Below are 20,832 nucleotides of genomic sequence, written 5' to 3'. Positions count from 1 at the left end.
CATCACCACCCTTACAATCATTATCAATAAACTATAAATAATGCCTCAAGTGGAAGGTGTAAAGCCCTAAATGGACCTCATAGGTACATATACCTTAAGCTCTAATACCTAATATTAAGGCTAATTAATAATATTAATATCTAAGACCTTAGATGTCTTGGCTTTAACCTAGATTTTCTTCTGGAACCTAACACTAAACACAGATGAATAGTCTGGGTCAGGCTGAGGGTGCTGTGGAGGCCAGAAAGTTGGGAGAGAAGGCAAGGAGAGAGGCCCAACTTCCCCGATCCTGTGTGAGCCCCACTGAGAGCCAGAGGCTGTGGTCTTCGGGTCTGTCCTTCACCTGAGCTGAGCTAGACCCATGGGTGAAATGAGTACCCAGGGCCGCCCAGCAGCACACCAGACCTGGGGAGAATCAGACTTATGCCAGACGCTGCCCCAAGAGGGAGGTTTTCTGAGGACCTGCACTCCATGTCCCCAAGATTGGGTCTGTCCCAGAGAAAGCAGGGCAGCGGGTCACCCAAGGCCCTGGGCCACGAGATTCGTTACCAAAATGGAGTTGCTCCTGGCCCTGTGTGGCCGGATGCTCCTATCTCCCAGTTTAGCCTCTCCCACCCTCACCGCCCACGGCCCCGGCCTGGCAGCTGCTCCCCTCACTAGGCAAACCTCCCACATGGCCTCTGCCCCACAGCTAGGAGAATGGGGGTAAGCCAATACCAGCCCAGAAAAGGATCCTCACTCCTCCTCCCCTCCCCAAGTGCTCCACAGTGACCCTCGGGGCCTGCCAGGATGCTGGAGGCGGGGACAGATGGCATCGTTAAACCCAGGCCATGTGCCATGAACAGAAAAATAAAAATAATCCCTGACTTGGCTCCCAGGGCCTGGTCCTGCTCTGGACTCTCCTCCCAGAGGTCTCCTGCTCTGCCCCCCACCCCACCCAAAAGCCCACCAGATGGCCCACCCAATGCAAACTCCAGGACCAAGCAACACTCAGCTCCATCCTGGAGGCCACAGATGCTGGTTACTCAGGAATTTCCAGAAGGCTCATGAACTTATGGACTTTTATTCAGGTCTTTCTAATAATGAGAACAATAATTCCTCAAAACCCTTTTCAGGACAGGAAGGGAGTCATGGTCCCCAGGTTATAAATGGAGAAACCAAGGCTCAAGGAGGGCAAATAACTTGCCCTGAGACACTGGCAAAACCAGACCTCAGACCCTGCAATCCTGTACCCTGCCAGCTCCAGGGCTGTGTCCTGGAGACACCCATCTCCTGCTCTCAAAGCCCACCCCCTTCAGGAGTCTTCCCCGGCCATCAGTGACCTCTAAGCCCCACAAACTCCCACTAGCCTGCAGAGCCCCCAACATGCAACTCAACATGTGACAACGCCTGGTCCTATAGAAGTGATCGCACCTTGCTCACCTGTTTCCCTGGCTGGACTGGGAGCTACTGGAGAAGACAATTATTTCTCATACATTAGAATCCCCCCCACTCCAGTCTCAGGGTTGGGAATTTAGGCAGTAGATGTCATCCTTAAGGAACTGATTCTTCCGCTATTGCCTTTGCTCTATCAGGGACAAATCTGCTTCTCATTTCCTTTTATCACAATGTCTAACTTATTGGAGGTCAACACATGTCAACACATAACCTCCTCCCTGTGCCCCCAACTGGAGCTACGGAGACTGAAACTCAGAAAGTTTGTAAGACTCACCTGGTATCATCTAGAAAGTTAGGGAGAGAGAATTAAGAGAGAGCCTGAGTCTCCCTCTCAATTATGAAGAGAAAAATGGTTCTCTCTGCCCCTCTTCTCCAGCTCTGATTCCAAGAGCTCTGGGATCTAGGCTAAAGGTTCCAACCATATCAGGATTCTCATGGTCTTTGGGCTCTGACTTCCTGCCCACTGAGGCCTCAGCTCTCACTCCGTTGCTTCTCTCCGGGGCCCTTTGAAAGAACTCCCTCATTCATCCCAATGGCTCCTACAACTGAGAAGCTGGGAGGAAACAGAAAACTTGGGAGTTTCCTTCCAGGAGAGCCATCCTAGTCTTCAAGATACATTTGTCCCAGAGGCATAAAGATGTGGGAGGCAGGGCGAAGAGGCTAACTAGGATGGGAACCCGCCCATTCTGTCTCAATCCCAGGCCAGGAATTCTCCTTCAGGTTGGTGGGCTTATGTGCAGGGCTTGGTTAAAGCCAGGGGACTCATGTCTCCGACTCCCAGGTGCTTTGCCTAATCTAACAGTGCGGCTACAGAATGTCTACACTGAATGGAATGTGGATCTTCCCACCCATTCATTTCAGAGCAGAGATGAAAATGGCTCCTGCCATCATTATCCTGGCTATTCCCATTGGACCAGATGCTGGAGGTGGGGCCACAAGGTTACACACTGAGTCAGAAGGGCAAATTCCCTGGTTTGGGGGGTCTCTGCGCCTTCACTGTCCTGACCTCATTTCTTAAATAAGAACAGGAGGGGCTGTCAGGAAGAGACCCCAGCCTTCTTCCAGCCTCATTCCCAGTCTTCCCTCCAGCCCCCTCAGCCTCCTCACCACCTAAACCCTGAGTTTACGCACTTTGTTGTCCTGCTTAGGGTGAGCCTCTACACTTATTTAATTCCTGACACCAGTCCATCAACAAACATCTACTGAGGGTAGAGGAATACGGAGATGCTGGTAAAAGGGTACAGACAGATGTTCAGCTATGAGGTGAATACGTTTTGAGGATCTAGGGTAAAACATGGTACTACTGATACAGTTAATAACACTATTATATAATTGAAATTTGCTAAGAGAGTAAGTAGAACTTGTTCTCATAAAAAAACAAAAAAAAAACCATAAAGTGTTGTATGAAAGGAGAAAAGGTTAGCATTCCCCTTGATAAGGATGGAAGAGGCCCTCGGGCCTAACAACATGCAGGGGGGGGGGGGGATAAATATGTGAGGTAGTAGATATGTGTTAATTAACTAGATGGGGCAATCCTTTCATAATGTATACACAGATTAAATCACCAGATGTACTTTAAATATCTTATAATTTTATGTCAATTATATCTCAATAAAGCTGAAATTTTAAAAAAATAGAAAAAATTTTTTTTAAAAACCCATCTATTGAGTCCCGATTCCTGGACTAAACTCTGGAGAAATGGGTCAAGGCCCTCAGGGGGTTTCGGCTTCAGACAGGCCCTCAGGGGGTTTCAGCTTTAGATGGCGGCGCCAGGCTGGTACAGAACACATGACTACACATGTGCTAGGAAGTGTGCGAGGCTTCAGTGGAAGCAAGTACAAGGCACACAGCTCGGCCAAGGCCCGTGTCTGCCCTGGAGGGCTCCCTGGCCCAGCCCAGAGGCCTCAGTCTGTAACACTTCCTGCCTCGGCTACTCATTCGGCCTCCTCAGTCTTCTGTCTTTCATTCTAAGTCACTATCTTCCTTACCGACTATAAACAGGGATGTCTGAGGACCAGGGAAAATTGACATGCCCCAAAGTGCCTAGGAGATTGGCTGCTTAGCTGTAATTCAGGAGGCTGGAGAGGGAAGGGGAGGACAGGTGCCTGGGGTCAGAGAAGCAGAGCTGGGTCAGAGTAGGGAGGACATCTCCCCAGTACGGCGCTGCCCCCCTGCCTCGTTCATGGCCCCCGTGCACTGGGCAAGTGACCCTGCAGGGCCAATTTGGGCGGTCCAGCCCTCATGGGGGGGGGGGAGACCTAGCTGTGGAGGAGGTACCCAGGGCACTGAGGGACGAAGACATTCTGCTTACCAGAGAGAATGATTTTAATACCAAGGCCATTGGGTGCCATGTTTTTAATGCCCACTCTGTGCCTGGCACTGGGCTAACATCTCCTCTAGTCCTCCCAACACGCCCTTGAGGTAGCCAGTACCACCTCAATTCGGATGACGGGGCTGGGGCTCCCCAGTTGAAGTGCTGTGCCCAAGCCCCAAAGCTCTGAGTGGAGCAGCTCAGCCCCCCTCCCACAGCAAACCAGCTCTCGCCCACCATGATGCTGCTCTGACCTCTTTCCCAACCTTTCTGTAGACAGTAGGAGGGGGAGTGGTCTGAGTATACAGCTTGAAGGACTTAAGTTAGATATGATGAGTAACAGGAAGGGTACCAGACCCTGACCGACCAGCTAAGGGGAGACAGAGGTGTTTCTCTCCGTGGATGCGAAAGTCTTCCTGGTCCCCTTCTCAGCACAGGCCCCACTACTCCCTGCCCCTGGTACAGCTGAAATAGGGACTAGAAGAAAACCTCAGCCCTGCACTTTCCTACTACACACTGACAACTACCATGACCAGCATTTGGGGGCCTCTCGATGAGGAGAAAGTTGGTTCTCAGGTAGGAGAGGAGCAGGTGACCCACATAAGTGGTTAAACAGGTTCCCCCACCAGTAAAATCTCTCGATTATTTTCATGCCTAACACCTCACCATAGCGCATTAGCCCTCTAAGTCGTTCATTCATTCATTCATTCACAGTTGTACAATACGCACCTACTGTATGCCAGGCATTGGGTACCAAGTCACATATGACATGTCCTGCCCTCAATGTCCTACAATCTAGTGGGGGGCAGGGATCCAGGGTTCCTTGTGAAGACATAAATATTATACATAGAATATTCAGAGTCCATATCTGCAAACTCGCCTGCTCATCAATCCTTGCAGTGTTTTCGTGGTAATCTGTAGACATGAACAAGTGCCGAGAAGCCAAAAATGTGAGTCGCACACGTTTCCAGCCCTGGACAAGGCTGCACTCTGCCTTCTGGTCTCGGCCCTCATACTGTAAACAAGTGTCCTTTTCAATCTGTTTAGTGCCACGATTTTTGAATTTTTGTGCTTTTTGGTATTGACTTCACTGTGTAAGATGGTCCCCAAGTGTAATGCTAAAGTGTTATTTAGTGCTCTACATGTAAGAAGGCTGTGATGTGCCTTATGGAGAAAATACAAGTATTAGATTAGCTTCCAGGCATAAGTTATAGTGTGTTTGGCTGTGAGTTCTATGGTAATGAACCAAAATACATATTAAATGAATAAAGTGTCTTTGAACAGAAACAAACAGAAAACAAAGGTTAAGAATTAATCAGTTGATGAAAACACTGCGCTAGAGGTTTGCTGGAACCTAGCCCTATATCTAACCTAGAAGCTATGGTTCAGTGCCTGCTGATTCAGTGTTCTTGGTGAACTTATAAAACGTACGACCACAAATAACATGAATCAAGCATACGCAGAGAGGGCAATACATTAAACCATTACAGGTAAACATCTTGGTGTGAGGGGGCTGGATTTTAATAGATGCTGTGCTCAAAGCCCTGGAAATACTTCATTTGGTGGAGAGGGATATGTCAAAAGGTACCAAGATAGCCAAAAGGTGGAAACAACTCAAATGTCCATCAACAGATGAATGGATAAACAAAATGTAGCATATCCATACAGTGGAATATTATTTACTCTAAAAAAGGATGGAAATTCTGATACATGCTACAATGTAAATGAACCTTGAAAACATTATGTTAAGTGAAATAAGCCAGACACAAAAGGACAAATATTGTACGATTCCATTTATATGAAGTACCTAAAACAGGCAAATTCATAAAGATAGAAAGTAAAATACAGGTTACCAGGGCTGGGTAAGAGGAAATGGGGGGTTATTGTTTAATGGGTACAGAATTTCTGTTTGGGATGATGAAAAGTTCTGAAGACAAATGGGATGGTAGCACAACACTGTCAGTGTACTAAATGCAGCTGAACTGTACACTTAAAAATGGTTAAAATGGTAAATTTTATGTTTCGTATATTTTACCACTTTTTTTTTTAAAGAGCACCAGGAGATAGAAGGAGAAAGATGTGAGCAGAGAAGGGGAGAAGGAGGAACTTCAGGGGACCTGGGTCCAAAATATAGGAAACAGTCAACTATAATTAAATGTATACACACACACACACACACACACACACACACACACACACACACACACACATATATTCACAGGATGTGGGGTACAGCATAGGGAACAGAGTCAATGGAATTGTAACAGCTATATACGATGTCAGTGGGGTAGTAGATTGGGGAAGGGGGGTTATCACTGTAAGGGGTGTAAATGTCTAACTATTACATTGTTTTGTACACCTGAAACTAATAAAAAAAATCATAGGGATGTAAAGTGCAGCATAGGGAATACAGTCAATAATACTATAGTAACTATATACTGTGTCAGATGGGTAATAGATTTATTGGGGTGATCACTTTGTGAGGTATACAAATGTCAAATTACTTATGTCGTTTTACACATCTGAAACTAATATAATATTGTATGTCACAGTAATTGAAAAATAAATTTTTAAAAATTAAAAAAAAATATGTATAGGAGACAAAGGAAAATGGCCTATCTACAGCTAGACCTGAGAAGAGACAAGACAGGAGCGTTTCCAGGCTGCTGGCAGGTGAGTCCCTGGGATGCAGGAAGGAGAGGGAGGGGAGAGCACAGTCCAGCAGAGAAATGGGCTGGACGGGGTGGGGCTGGGCCATGGGCTCAGCTGGAAAAAACTGACCCCAGTGTGACTTCAGAAGGCTGGCCAGGGCTTCCTGGGGGCCAGAAAAGGGCCATTCTCAAACAATCATAAAGCCACACAGAACCTAGGTGCTAGAAGCCGGCATTCCCACCACCGCACCCTCCCTTGTCTGAGCAGTGCCTCTTCCTCCCCTGGGCATAAAGCTCTCAGGAGGGAGTCTGGTCCTCTGTAAGGAACCTTCAGAACAGCGGGGCCTGAATTAAAATCAGCCCCTCGCAGCAGCTTATTTCACCTCCCTAAAGCTCTGTCTCCGCATTTCTCAAACAGGGAGAAGACTTGCCTCAGCAGAGAGATGAAGGGTTAAGTGAGACAAAAACAGATAAAGAACAGTGTCTGTACCACCCACCACCCCTCACAACCTTTTAGTCTGAAGATGTTTATCACATCTAGTTTGTTGACAGGATAGGAATGGGGAGGGGGTGACAGAAAAGAAGACAAAAAGAAGACCCTACAATCCTACCCAGCATGAGATGTGTTGGAACCACAGTCACAGAGAGCCAGCCCATAAGGCCTGGCCTGGACAGGAGAGGGGCTGTGGGCCCGGGCTCTAAGTCAGGCCTGGGCTCAGATCCTGGCGGGGCCTCATGCTGGCATGGAGTCCAGCAACCTGGGCAAGCTACCCGGCTCTGAGCCTGTGTCCTCCCAAATATATTCCAGAGGCAATAATGTTATCTCCTCATTGGACTGTCGGAGGATTAAGTTCAGTGGTGTCCATAAGATTCAGGCACAAAGGCTGGCTCTTGGAGGGGCTCCTCAAACATCCATGGTTATTGGAGGGATGATGGAGGCGGGAAGAACCAGCAAGAAGCCTTTCCCTCTGGGAAGCAGGAGGAATGAGGGGCAACAAGGGGAGAGATAAGTAAACAGGCGGAGAAGGAAGCAGGCCAGTGGGAGGCATCTCAACAGGGAGGGGTAGTGGGTGGTTCAGAGATGGAGAGAAAAGAGGGAGATAAAATTCCTGAGTGGATATAGGCCCTAAGCCCCTGGGGGAGCAGACAGTCTCCACCAGTTCCCCAGACCCTCCACCCCCAGGCGGGCAGCATATGAGCCCCCAGCACTCCAGGAGCTGAAACCTAGGACACTGACCCCAGCCCCTAGCCCCTCCTTCCAAGCAGCCAGGGACGTGGGTGTCTCTGGGCCTGGCCTTAACTCATCCAGGAAGTGGGTCACAGCAAGTGGGTGTCCACACCCTCCACTCCCCACCCCACCCTGGGGCCTGCCCTGGAGCCCCTGAAGGGGCTGATGGGGCTGATGAGAAGGCTTCAGGCTCCAGCTCAGTGCCTGGCACAGAAGCCCCTCTGAGCAGGTTCTCAGGAGGCAGGTGAGCTAGGCTCCAAGCTCAGCCTGGCCATGAATTCATGGTGCCTCTTGAGCCACTTACTTCCCCTCTTTGGATCTTAGTATTCCCATTTACAAAAATAAATGGTGGGGACAGAATATCATTCAGCAACAATTAGAAATGAGCTATCAAGCCATGAAAAGGCATCGAGGAAACTTAAAGGCATATTACTATGCGAAAACCAATCTGAAAGTCAATCTAAAAAGGCTACTAGGATTACACACTAAGATTCTAACCACATGACATTCTGGAAAAGGCAAACCATGGAGACAGGGAAAAGATCAGTGGGGAGATGAGTAGGTGGAGCACAGGGGACTTTGAGGGCAGTGACACTATTCTGTATGACACTGTAATGGTGGATACATGCCATTATGAGCTTGTCAAAACCCATAGAATGAGCAACACAAAGAGTAGGCCCTAGTGTAAGCTATGAATTTTAGTGTAAGTTGTTAATAATAAGAGAATGTGGGGGTGAAAGGAGGGACCTCTCTATACTCTCTGCTTACGTTTACTGTGCTGGAGAGGCAAAAGGACTGAACCAAATTAGCTGGCTTCACTTTCAGTAGGCTTGTCCTATGAAGATGCACATCTCAAACTAGGTAGCTGAGTCTTTGCCTAATAGGACTTGCCACTGAATCCTGTCTACGGGTGATTGCCCCCTCCCCGGGGAACTGACAGAACCAGTTTATATACACAAGTGCCGTGTGCTGCCCACCAAATGCTGCTTCCCCAGCCTTGGAGTGTGTTGCCCAATCAGCTGTTCTCCCAAAGACTGACATGACCGGGCCCCACCCTGCCAGGACCAGAGGGTGCCCATGCAGCACAAGGCACTCCAGACGGGGGCTCTGGGCACAAGCCCTGCCCAGTAAGGAGTCAGGCAGAGCTCTCAGCCCTGGGGAGCAGCCCTCCAGGGCCCAGAGCATCAGGGAGCCAGGGGAGCCTGCAGGGCCCTCAGAGCAGCCAGCATAAGCAGCTCCTGCAAAACTCCCTCCAGCTCTGCCCCACTCTCCACCTCTAGGCCTTAATCGTGTCTGGAAAAGGCCTGCCCCAGGGAAGGATGAAGACTCCAGCATCTGGACAGTACCACGGCCCCCAGGACACAGGAGAGGGACTGGCTGGGTTGAGCATTGACAACAGGCAGGAGGCAACACCCCTCCTAGCCTTGCTCTTTGTTCATAGAAATGTTCTTCCATCTCAGAGCCACCCTACCTGGACAGGGACAGACATGAGAATTGAGATGCTCTAGAAATTCCAATCGCCCAAAGCCCTCAGACCCTTGGCTGAGATCACCATCACAGAGGACCCACCCTGACCCAGAAAATACGTATGCCACACTGATTCTCTCTTGCACCAGCCACACTCCCACCCAGGGCTTACCTCTGCAGGCCTGACAACTGCCCCACCTCCCATTCCAGAATGCATGGTCATCCAGTTTGGAAACAAGGCCATGTAAGTGGTTGATACCCAGGCTGGGCACAGCATTTGTTGTTCTAGATGGGGCCAAACCAGCCTGATCTAGCCAGCCACACAGAATAGACCAGGTGCAGCCGGCCAGCCAGGGAGGTGCCCAGCACACCAAGCCATCGCTGGTGCCTCCTATTCTAAAGTGTGCTCTACGGCAGGTGATAAGCCAGGAACAGGCTTCACCGAAGGCCCTGCTCCTTCCTGGCTTTTTCATAGGTAGGTCATTTTCTAGGTGTTAGCCCTGCCCAGCCCTCCATATCACCCCGTCCCCGCTTTGCCCTTGAAGAAAGGCCAAGGTTCAGGACACCAAATTTTCAACCTCATTCTCAAAGTCCCTCACACCCATCATCTTCTTTTGGAGATTTTCTCCCTAACTGAGTTTTCTCCAAAAATATGTAAATCACACATCTGACACAGGACTTTCATCCAGAATATTAACGAACTCTTGAAACAAAACAATCAAAAGAAAACACAGGCAAAAGATTTGGACTGACACTTCACCAAAAATGTTATAGGAATGGAAAATAAACACACGAAAAGGTGTTCAACATCACTAGTTATTAAGGAAATTATATTAAAACCACCACAAGATTACACTAGACACCTACCAGAATGGCAAAAACTAAAACAAAAAGAAGCCCGACAATGCCAAGCGCTGTTAAGGATACGGAGAAATGGGACTCGCATGCTTTGCGGATAGGAATGCAAAATGGTACACTCTGGAAAAGGGTTTGGCAGCTCCTCAAAACGTTAAACATACACATACCGTATGACCCTGCAATCCAACTCCTAATCATTTACCTAAGAGAAATGAAAGCCTGTGTTCACCCAAAAACCCGGACACAAATGCTGACAGCAGCATCACTCATAATCCACAAAGGCTGGAAACTCAAAAGTCCTTCAACCAGTGACTGGGTGAACACACCATGGTACATCCATTCACCCATGGAATAGTACTCAGCAATTAAAAGGAATAACTACTGATACACACGACAATTTGATAGATCTCAAGGCATTATGCTGAGTGAAAGAAGCCTATCCGAAAAGCTACCTACTGTAGGAGTCCATCTGACCTTCCTGAAAAGGCACAGTTACAGGGGTGGAGAGCGGGTCGGCGCTGTCAGGGGAGGGGCAGGGAGGGCAGAGGGAAGGATGGGCCACATGAGGGTGCTATTTGGGGAGACAGGCTGGGTTCTGCATCTTGATTGTGATGGTGAATATTCAACTCCATGCACTTATCAAAACCAACAGAACTGTACGCCATAAAGAGTAAATTTCAAAATAAATAGGTAAAAAGTCCTCCTTATTCTGGCCAGAGGACCCAGCTCCAAGCTACCTGTTTCATAAAGCCCAGTTATCTCCCCTCTAATTATTTCATGACTATAGCCCTGAAATCACTATTTTTTCTCTGTCTTCTCACAGACATTTCTCCCTCTCTCCCTGGCCCTCTCTTTCCTACACACAGAGCAATCAAAACCCTCCCCATTCACAGAGCAGGCTCCATGGCTTCCTCCTCTGTGAAGCTTTCCCTGACCGCTCCCAGCCCCATCAGAATGAATCACCTTTACCAGGCACCCCTTGGCACTTGTTTGTGCCTCTAATTAGCCCTTCTTTCATCTTGTAGGTTATCAGCATTTGCTATTCAGTCTGTCTCCCTGCTGGATCAAAAACTCTTTGGGGGCAGGGACCAGGTGTCCCACCCCACATCCCCCCACTCACTGCACCTGGTACAGTCCAGGCACACAGTGGGTGCTCTGTGACCACTGCTGGTTGGCTTAGGGCAGGAGCAAGTGGAGGGGGCTGATGCCAAGAGAAGCGGGCTGGCAGTGTTCTGAGGAGGGTATCTGATACAGGTTTACTGCTTCTCTTACATAAGCAGCACCACTATTGCTTAAACCTATAAGTGCTGGAAGTGACCTCCCCTCCCATTCCAACATGAGGTCATGCAATTTACGACGGAGCATTTCTGAAGATGCTTTTGCTTCCTCCATGCCATTCAGCACAGTTCCAAGCCCCAAGCAGACAGATGTTCAGGACACACTTGTTGACAGACTGGAACCTGTCTTGTCATCAGGGTGCTGTCATTTCTCACTTCCAGAAGGCAGGCCCTCTTTGCAGCAATGGCAGATCAGGTCCATCTGATCTGAAGTCAATTTCATTTTTAGAACTACTAGTACAGGCACAGTGTACCAATAACTTCACAGGGCCACACTATAATCGGTTTTTTTCAAGCACATCACCAGCATCTCCTTACAAACTCAAGCTTGTTCACGGTTTAAGGACCATTTGTAAGTCATTTATCTGATAAACACTTATACAGTATTAGTATATGCTAGGCGGAAAACTAAGCACTTTGTGAACACTGACTAATTTAATCTTCACACCAACCACATGAGATTGGTTCTGCTAATATTATTACCCCATTTTGCAGAGGGGAAAATAAGATACACTGCAGTTAGATAACTTGCCCAAGGCCACACAGCTGATAAGTGACAGAAAAGGGATTCAGAGCCAGGCAGGCTGGCTGCAAATCTATCCTATTCAGACTCTAGCCACTAGCCACAGGTAGCTACTGAGACTTGAAAAATGGCTAGTCCAAACTGAGATGTACTGTTAAGTGTAAAATAATACATACTGGATTTCCAACACTTTGTATGCAAATAACGTAAACTATCTCAATTTTTTTAACTATTGTTTACATGTTTAAAAAATATTTTAGACATAGTAGTTTAATAGCCCACCCCACCTCTCTCAGCCAGCCTCTGGCTTTACCTCCCTCCGGCAGGAATCCCAGGATGTCAAAGTGTCCCACATCGCCTCATGCAAGCCCCACCTGCTACATGTGGAGAAACCGAGGCCCAGGACCACATGGAGGAAGCAGATGTCCTCAAGGTCATATGGGCCAATTTCCCACCCAGTGCAGAGACCGCCTCCAAAGCATCCCAGATGAGGTCTACAGACTACTACATAAGGAAATTCTGTGTAGTCCTATGAGGTCCTACATAGTGAACTGACTTCAGAGAAGATGGACCTGACCTGCCATTGCTGCAAAGAGGGCCTGTCTTCTGGAAGTGAGAAATGACAGCACCCCGATGACAAGACAGGGCCCAATCCTCATCTGACCTCTGCTAAGACACCCCATCAGCGAGCTCAATACCTCATAGGCCAGGGAGTACCCACCCTGCAGAACCAGATGTGGCTCGAGCATCACAGAGCTTAGTGAACTGAGGTTCTCCTTGACACACGCAGACCCCACCATGGCACTGGCCACACAGGCTCGGGTGTAATGGGGTGATGCGAAACATCAGAGCAACCTGGCTTCACGCTCCAACCCCAGCAATATTCTCTGGGTAACTTTTCCCCTCTTCTGTACAGCAGAGTTTAAAAAACAAAACAAATAAAAAGCAAACCTGGGCCGGCCGAGTGGCGCGTTGGTTAAGAGCTGGCTTGGGACGCCAGCTCTGAGCAGCAGGGCCCTGGTTCAGATCCCACATGAAGGCCAGTGACGCTGCGCCCTCTACAGCTAAGATGGTGAACAACAGCTCGACCTGGAGCTGGGCTGCCGGGAGTCACTGCAATGACATAGGCTGCAGCCCCTGCTGCGGTGGGCTGCCATAAGCTACCATGTGTGGCTGGCAGCCAGCGTGAGCGGCTGGCAGCCGGTGTGAGCTACCAAGAGCCACCGTCCAGAGGCTGGCAACCGATCTGCCTCACAGGGGAAGAGCGCAATGATCACAATACTAACATGGGCCAGTGAAGCAACGTCCTCCACAACTATACTGAAGAACAAAAGGACAGCAACTTGTCTGTTCCCTTTCCCCAATTCCCCAATAAAATCTTAAAAAAAAAAAAAAAGCAAACCGTGTCTCACAGGGCTTCTGTGAAGATTAAAGGAGATGATGGAGGCAAAATTGTCTAGAATAACACCTGGCACCCAGTAGGCACTCGCTTCCCTCCCTCTTCCTTCGACAACCAAAAAGCCTAAGTATTTGTTCCCACAAGAATTGATAGCAAGTTCCTATTCTATGCTTATATAATTGGTGTTTTAAACTTAAATGCAGGATTTTACATTTAAATCTATTAGATTTCATCTTGAGGAAAGAATACATGTTCAGCATTGCTAAATGTCAAGTAATTTTTAATGGCTAAAAATTGAAAAAAGTTTTTAAATTCCAGTAGGGTGCAGTTAAATAAATTGAGATGTGCTCATATAATGTGATATTATTCAGACCCTTACAATTACGGTTTTAAATCATTTTTTATGACATAGGATATTACTCATTTTATAGTACTCCACAGGGAAAAAACAGGATAGAGTATAGTTGCAATCATGTTAAAATATATAGATCTTCATGGACACAAATCTAGAGAGACACATACTAAAATATTAACTGTGCTCATCCCCAAGTTGCAGTACTATATACCAGATTGTTTCTCCTTTAATTTATAAAGGTTTTCTACAATGAACACGTATTAATTTTAACAGACAAAATGTTTACTTCATATTTCTGCTTAATCTCTGTATTCTAGTCAATTAAGATGATTTCTAATCCTGCTTCTGTCATCCAACATGCTTGCTAACTATCCTGAACTCCCACAGAATTGATGAGGACAAAGCCAAAAAGAGCTCTGTGGCACAGCACTGGAGACCTCCCCGCAGGGTGACGTGAGCTCAGCACTAGTAACCAGAGTAGTCTTTCAACCAGCTACACATCCATCTTACTGCTCTCTCGGCCAGATTATATTTACTTCTCTTGAACTCAAGAAAATCATTAGACTCAAAGTTCTTACCGAACATTCCTCCACCCAAATTAGATTGTTTTCCAAGACTTGGGAGAGTGAACACATGTTGGCTACTAGTTATCTCAACTTCATGTTTGAAGTCCCCACAGATGATTCAAATACCTGACCTGGAACCTGGCAAGGGGTCCATACAATAAGCAGCTCACCAGCCTCCCATCTCCAGGATCCCCGTCTTACCACACTGAAGAAATAAATCAGGACAGCATTCGCTACTTTGCAACCCTTACTCCCTCCCAGACCCTAGGGTGATTCTGTGGTCACCTCTGCAGCTTCTCTCAGGTCCCCAAAACCTGACCTGTAAGAATATGGCAACCTGAACTCAAGAAAAGAACTCAGTGTGGTCTGCCTCTCACTTCTCCCAAAACCCTCTCCCAAAGTCTGTTCTGCCCTCACAAAGATGCAAGATAAGCGCGCTCTGCTCCCAGAACATTCCACCACCTGCTTCAGGCAGGAATTTCCCCCTGCCTGTCCTGTGTCTTCTTGCTTTCTGCTTGTGGGTAAAAAATCTCTTTATGTTGTCCAGCTGACCCAGGCCTGTTGCCTCCCCACCCAGAGCTCTGCCCACTGCACAAATCACTTCCCCAGTCAACTATTACTCAAGGCTCAATGCCAAGATGGAGTCCAGCCAGGAAGAAATAAAACTAGCCTTTTATCTCAGCCAGGATGATTTGTGCAGTCATCTCGGGGGGCTTGAAGGGAAGGGAAAGACTGGGTTCTGGCAAGGGCGAGCTGGGCACCAGCAGAGGCTGGCAGATACCACACACAATGCCTTTGCGAGTTAACACACAAAGCAGAAAGCACTCCGAAGAATGGTCTCTAAGCAGCTCAGGTTTCACTGAGTCAACAGCCCCCTTCACAGAGGCCCACCCTGTGTGTCATCCGCCCCTCCCCAGTGCCCTTTGCACTGCCCCCAACACCCTGCCCTTCCTTTCAGCCGGATATGCAATCCCATCCCCCAGGAGGGTCACCCTGCCTTAGCACAGCTCCATTTCCTGCCCCTGGTGACTCCTCTGAAGTCTATTGTTCCCATGAAGTTTGGGTCAAAGGAAGCTGAGTCCCCACCCATGGGGGCCCGCCTACCCTCAGCACCGGCCACGGCCACACCACAGGGAGCCAGGCCCATCCTCCGGCCTTCCCAGGAGCCTGCCAGTATTAAAGGCAGGAGGTGTGGGCACGGATATTAGGAACCGGAGGCCAGTGGAAATAAATGCTTCCAAAGATCCAGTCGCTACCAGCAGAAGGCTCCAGGACCATATCACACAGGGGCTGACTGGAATCTCCCCAATATCTAGATGGAAAACCCAAAAGCAAGGGAAGAATTGTCATTTCAGAGGAGGTCAAAGAAAGCTGGAATCAGAGCACAGGAGTTAGAGAGACCCTGCCCTGCCCAGGGACAAAGCCCTGCCCCCACCTCCACCTGGGCCCCTGAGCCGGTTAAACCCCCAGGGGAAGGAGGAGGGACTGGAGAGCAGCTGTTCAGCTCCAATTTCAGAGCTTTAAAAGGAGCTCTCGTCCCAACAATCCCTGCCAAAGGGTCATGGGGGGCAAAGGAAGACTGGCAAGGTAGAGCCACCCTTACAAGCCCTGAATTTCCCACTGACCCCAGGCTGAACTCAACGACAGGAAAGGCAGCGGAGCAAAGTGGTGACCCACGTCCTCCACCTCCACGGGGAAAAGAAGAGAGAAGCCACAGGTTAGGCAACAGCTATTGCTCTGTGACCAGTAGCCAACCAGCACAAGACTCCAGAATGGGAGCCACAGGAGGCTGTGACATCTGCATCCCGGGAGACCTTGAAAGATAAGAGACCCTTGGCCACCTGGCCGAGTAATATCTAGACCAGAGAGAAGGGAGAGTGCATTTTAAAGATTCTACAGTTCTGCCTTCTGCTGGGACACAGGGGAGTTATTTCTGCCTCCTAACAACCTCACTGAGCCAAAGACGACAGGCCTCACCCAAGTCAGAGTGTTCCAGCCTCCACCCCGTTAGATGCAAGTGGCCAAGGGGTCTGAGAACTGGGATCCATAGAGCAGGAGACAGAATGCAAAGTGAAGACAGTGGATTCTTGGGGGAGGAGGGTTGTTTCTGCGTGAAGGGTGAAAAGGATAACTATTGCATTGTTCTGTACACCTGAAACTAACAATAAATAAATAAATAAATAAATAAATAAATAAATAAATAAATAAAGACAGCGGATTCTAGTCCCAGGTTTAAAGCTTACCAGTTATGTAACCTTAAGCAGGTTACTATCCCTCGAGGGGCCTCAGTTTCCCCATCTTTAATATGAGGGAGTTAGATGTGGACACTCCAATGAGTGTCCAATAATGTTCAGCAAGCAAGTTCACCCTGGAGTCGAGGCAACACTGGAATTAGAACATAGAAATTGGAGGCCATGTGCTCCCTGTGATGAAGCCCTGCCCCCACCTCCACCTGGGCCACCAGTTACCCTGGTTCCTAAGGATGAAGATCATGGTGCAGGGCCTGGCATATAGTAAATGCTAGATTCATGCCTGCTGAATAAACAGGAGTGAACAGGGCAGGGTTTATCAAAGGGTGTTCAGATTAGTCCCCAAGAAAAAAAGAAATTCCATGCTGAAATAAGCTTGGGAAACTGGCTACTGAGTCCCCTGGCTGTGCCACACATTGTGCTAGGTAAATTGCAAACAACAAATTTTCACAACAAACTTTCTGGATAGATATTAATTAACCCCTTTCCCATATTACTCACCAAGAAAATGAGCCCAAGAGCCTCAAAAGTAGTGCGTTGTCAGGCTCTGTCCCCAGGTCTGTCTGACCCCAAACATGTACCCTTTCCACTCCATTGATGCTGCCTTTAGACCAGACACCCTTGAAGCCCCAGCCGCACACCTGGCCTAAGCAGGTGAGAGTGAGGAGGCTCCCACCAGAACATATGCATCCTCTCCTCGGGGAACATGGAGAAGCAGCGACCAGAGTTCCCATCCCTCTGAGAGCCTTGTTCCTTCCTTCCAAGAAGCCCTAAACATTAGGCCCACATCATCATGTTGCGGGAACGCAGAACTCTGAGTTCAGGTCTGCCTGTGTCCCCCCACCCCACCTCCACATGCTATGCCACTTCTGTTGATCTCCTGGACACCATACCTCTCTCCCCTACCCAGCTAGTTCACTCCTCTAAAACGTTTTGGATAGTAAAACTCAAAAATGGAGAGAATACAGAAAGCAAAGCAGAAAGGAAGAGATGAGGAAACTGAGACACCCAGTAGGGCCTCCCCACCAATCAACTGGCAAATCAGGGGCAGCCCCTTCCTCTCAGGCTGGCACTGCAACATTTACAAAATGAGCTAGTCACTCCCTTTGCCATTGTAAAGTGCAGAATAGTCTAACTAGTTGTAAATAATGAAGGATTCAGCCACTTGACAGCCCGGGTAGCTCCAAGGAGAGTTGGACCAGCAGAGAAATTTCAGGCTGGTGTACATCAATTCCTCTTCGTCTTTGGGGCCAACTTTAAAGCGCTCTCTATTCAAGTCTCAAAATTCAGATGGTCTCCTCTTTCTGGGAGGTTCGTCCCCACAATCATCCCCAACGCTATCAATAACCAGTCCTATCAAAAAAAGACCTCAAATTCCTTTAGCCTTCTACCAGCTTGTTCTCTAAACAGTTCCAGGCAAGCACCCACTCTCCCTCAGAAAGACAGCTTCTGTCCAGCTCTGCGCAGTCCAGGGCGAATGGAGCCTGGGGGCCACAAGCTCCAAACAACCACAGGCAAATTACCCCTGCACACATACAATCAGAGACACAGGTATGCGGGTGGAAGAACAGTCATGCCCACAACCAACATCCTCAGAAAAATACACACTGAGAGACAGGGCACCACACAAGTACCCAAGACCCACTTTCAGACAGACAGCACTTTTCTCAAGTGGAAATATACTCACGTTCAACACAAACAAATACACCTACTGGAAGCCAAGGTGAGTCATATGTGAATAGATACCACCCTCACAGACACCCAAAGCTAAGGGAGACAGGACAGTCACACTCCTATCCCATGAGCTCGTCAGGTACCCACTGGGTCTGATGAAGCCCCTTTACACACCCCTGCACAGAGGGCACGTAGACTGGGGAAAGTTCGCTTTGGGGTATAAGAGTTCTGTTCCCTAGATCCACTAGTCCCCATCAGGCGTTTCAGCCCATGTGGGGCAGGGACCTTTTGTACAGGTCCCCTCCGCTCTCGCAAAGCCTTAGCACTTAAAACAACCAACACACCTACCTCCAGGGCTCTGTCTTCCAAACCTGAAAAGGGCCCAGCAGGAAAGGGGCATGGGTGCTGAGTCTCTTCCATCGCCGGGGTTCTCAGTTCCGCCTCTGGCTCTTTCAACTTCCCAGGCTCTCTTCCCCTCCCCACGCCCCTCGTATGCCACCCCGACCCTGCGGTCTGCACAGCCTCCACGTGCCCAAGCTCTCTTCCTGGTCTATCCTCACGCTTCCCCCCGGATGCATGCCGGACGGTGAAGCGCTCCCGCCTCCCGCGCCGCAGCCTTACCGGTCCCAGGGTCCGGGAAGGTGGGATGGCTGCGCTAAGCCAGTTCCACGGAGTTCGCCCCGCGCGCCAACTCTGGAAGCCGCAGCTCCACTGAGGTCTCGGGCGGCCGGCGCAGGCTCTGCACAGACGACAGGGGGTCAGCGCGCGGAGACCGGGCTCCTGCCCGGAGGCCGACCCGCTGGGCGGGGAGGAAGGCGGGGCCGCGGACCCAGCCGACCCCGCGGGCCGGAGCCCAGTTCGCCGCCACCCCGCCCGGCGCGCGGAGTGAAGCGGAGCGGAGCGCGGGGAGGGAGGAGTTTTCCCAGAACGGGACTGCCGGGAAAACACTGGAGATCCCTATTCCTGGAGCAGTGAGTCAACGGCCAAAGGAAGGGAGCTGGGGAAACGGGCCGGGCGCGGGGAGGAGCGAGGGAGAGAAGCGGGAGAGGGGTCGGGAAGCCGCGGAGCCAGCGGGCAAGACAGGGGCATGTCGGACCGAGCGCGGCAGGAGCCGGGAGGTCCAGGGCGGGAAGGGGCGAGGCCTAAAGAAAGGAGCGAGCGGAGCACGCGGCCCGGGCGCGCGGCGGGCCCGGCACTCACCTGAGGGACGAGGCGGCCGGGGCTGGGGCTGGGGCTGGAGCCGGAGCCGAGGCTGCGGGCCCTCCCACCCCCTGCCTGGAGTTTGAAAGGAGGGAGCCTGGAATGTGCGGAATGAGGGCTGGTATGAGATGCGCGCAGCTGAGGGAGGGAGCTGGAGGGAGTGGCGGCCCCGCCACCGGCCCCTCGGGGAGGAGACTGGGATGCGGGCGGGGGAGGGGCAGTGGGCGCGGAGCTGGCGGCCCCGCCGCGCGGACCCCTAACTTTGACCGCAGTTTTTGGATCCAGCCTCAGCCGCTCCTCCGTACACAAACTTTCCCTTCGACTCTTTCTCTTCCCTAAGCCCAGGTTCCTGCCCCTCGGGGCGGAGTCTCCCAACTCTTTCCCAGGAGCTGAAAACCTTCCTATTAGCCGGGGCCGGGGTGTCCTATGGGTGGACTAGGCTTGGGCCTCGCACCCTGCCATCCTCCGCATCTCCGGCTGCGGACCGACGTCCCTCCCCACGTGTCCGCGAAAAGCCGTGTCAGGGGCAGGCGCCCGGAGCGCAGAAAGGGCTGCTCCTTTTCCGCGGCCCCCACCGTGGCACGCTCGCTCCAAGGAAAACCCGGAAGCAGCAACTCCAGGTTCTAGTCCCTGGTCCTCTGCCAGTGCCCCCTCGCGTGCCCTTCCTGGCATTAGTCCTTCAGTCGCTCTGTTCTGTCTCTTGCAGATCTGCAGAGCTGTCACTACAAAGAGTAAAGCACACGGGGGGGGGGGGGGGGGGGATACTCGGTGTGAAGTCCGCGTGGCACAGCATGAGAGTAACTCAATGAATAATTATCCAACATGTATTATGTGTGCACCAGGTGCTGTGAAAACAATGAAGGATAAGACCTCAGCACTCTCAGAGAGCTTATCATTTAGCTGGGAAGACTGTGTACATGGAAGAGCATTGCTGTCAAGTGGAAGTCTGGGTTTTAAACAAACGTATCAGAAGAGTTTAGTCTCTTGGGGGAGAGAGAGGTGCTGGAAACACACTGGGCTCCCATATGGAAGTCTCCAGAACCCACTGGCTTAAAGCAGTGTGTTATCACATGCCACTGTCATCCACCTTGTTGGGCGGTTGAAACCAAAGGACTTTGGGCTTTTTTCAAAAATCAAATACGACCTCTGTGGAGTCTTATCTCTTAACCTCGATTTGCAATGGTTGTCCAGATCTTATCTCCTTCACCAAACAGAAACTTCCTTGAAGACTGAGTAAATGCCTGCTATATCTTATCTTTCACCCCGCACCAGCTTGGTGCTTGGGGTAGATAAGTGCATAAAAAATATTGAAAAAATGAAAAAAAAATTGCTACCACAGAGGATATTGAAAAGAAATGCCAAAGTTGTTCCCAAGAGAGGTGTCTCCAGGTGTTTTGGACAATGACAGCATCACTGGAGGAAGTATCCAGTCTCAGAAGGGGACGGCTTTGAAGGCAGCAGCTCATCTGCATTTACGAATTCTGGTATGCTTGTTAAATAATGAGTCACACCAGGGCCTGGTCACACCTCATATACGTGAAAATATTGCAATACAGGACAGTATACAGACCAAATGA

General features: G+C 49.8%; 1 protein-coding gene across 2 annotated transcripts in view; it reads right to left on the bottom strand.

The window, feature by feature from the left end:
* TEAD4 (TEA domain transcription factor 4) overlaps positions 1-18,863 on the bottom strand; it is a 59,672-nt gene extending 40,809 nt beyond the window's left edge. For both annotated transcript variants that reach the window (XM_019660989.1, XM_019660991.1), the window contains exon 1: positions 18,677-18,863. The gene's annotated coding sequence lies outside the window, so the exon portion shown is untranslated. The remainder of the gene's footprint in view (positions 1-18,676) is intronic.
* Between the last annotated feature and the right edge of the window lie 1,969 nt (positions 18,864-20,832).

The sequence above is a fragment of the Hipposideros armiger genome, unplaced genomic scaffold (assembly GCF_001890085.2).
Source record: "Hipposideros armiger isolate ML-2016 unplaced genomic scaffold, ASM189008v1 scaffold_332, whole genome shotgun sequence".
Taxonomy (NCBI): domain Eukaryota; kingdom Metazoa; phylum Chordata; class Mammalia; order Chiroptera; family Hipposideridae; genus Hipposideros; species Hipposideros armiger.
The sequence above is the reverse complement of the archived record's forward strand: the minus strand, read 5'-3'. Positions and strand labels throughout refer to the sequence as shown.